Below are 1,229 nucleotides of genomic sequence, written 5' to 3'. Positions count from 1 at the left end.
GTCATCTGCTGCAGCTGAAGCATCAGCAGCTTCAGGGGCAGGCTTTCGGTGTTGTGCCGAAAATGTGACCAGGGTTCGCTGTTCAGCAAATGTTGGATTACATTAGATTAGACGCTGAAGTGAAATGATCAGCGTCAGGAGATGAGTGGTGCTGTAAAACATGTTTCATGTTTTAAGATTAGAGAAAACGTCCATTGGACAGCTAGATCTTGTCACAAGCATCTAAATGCTTATACTGTATATAGGAAAGAAAAGAAACATTGCTCCTTACAAATGCATATGATGCAGTCACTGAATCTGACAAATAAAAAACCATAGCTATCGAAAGGTTACTACACTTTATTTCGTAATAACTGACTATAAATGTTTAATAAAGTGACTCATGTGATGTGTGAGCTCATTTTTTGTGTTTTATATAAATAAAGCATGCTGATCAGATATGGATATATTTGTGGATGGGCTACAATAGGGTCTGGCAGGTTAAATGTTAAGCTATTGAAAGGTGTTACCCCTCTTTATTTCATATAATGCTTAATAAAGTAACTCGTGATGTTTCAGCTTCTCTTCTATTTTTTACCTACCATTAATTGGCTTAATAATTCCCAAAAAGCAATAAGAGCTATACATTAAGCTTGTTTTTATATGAGTTTTTTGTTGTTCATATAAGAATCTGCACTTAATGAATAAATACTCGTGATGGTGTTCAAAATAATGTATTTCTTTTGCAGGCAGAATCCATTCAAAGACTCTACATGAGGGTTTTGCAGCTTCTTTTTCGTTTCAGGCCTGAGTGCCATTACACGGTGAGTGTGGCTTCTTTGCATCAATGTTGCATTTTCAGATCAAAACTGAATTTTGATGTTGAATTGGAGATTGCTTTTCCCGTGTCTTCCACAGGTGCCCTTTTCTGAAAACGTCCAGTACCCCATGCTGTATGAGTGGGTGACTCCAATCATGAGCGTTTACATGCGCATGTAAGAGTTTTATCTTGAGAGTACTGTAGAGAGTCTTATGACTTAAATATATCATTTGGCGTCTCTGAAAACGGAGTATGCCTAAATGTTGTGAAAGGTCTGCATGTATTCCTCAGCGCTGAGTTCCTTTACATTTACGTTTATTTCAGGTGCCAGTTCTTGCCGCTTTGTCATGTGTATGATTTTTCCCTGAATGACTTGCTGAACCCCAGTAAGTAGCTTTTATTTTCTCTATCAGGCTTCACACGTAGAGCT

General features: G+C 37.8%; 1 long non-coding RNA gene across 1 annotated transcript; it reads left to right on the top strand.

Moving 5' to 3' along the window:
• Positions 1-726: 726 nt before the first annotated feature.
• LOC107580707 (uncharacterized) lies at positions 727-1,194 on the top strand. Its single transcript, XR_001608689.1, has 3 exons — positions 727-803; positions 898-974; positions 1,124-1,194. It is a non-coding gene; the product is annotated as an uncharacterized lncRNA (long non-coding RNA).
• Positions 1,195-1,229: the final 35 nt, after the last annotated feature.

This window comes from Sinocyclocheilus grahami, unplaced genomic scaffold (assembly GCF_001515645.1).
Source record: "Sinocyclocheilus grahami isolate Dianchi unplaced genomic scaffold, SAMN03320097.WGS_v1.1 scaffold40756.1, whole genome shotgun sequence".
Classification (NCBI taxonomy): Eukaryota; Metazoa; Chordata; class Actinopteri; order Cypriniformes; family Cyprinidae; genus Sinocyclocheilus; species Sinocyclocheilus grahami.
This window is presented reverse-complemented; position numbering and strand designations above follow the sequence as displayed.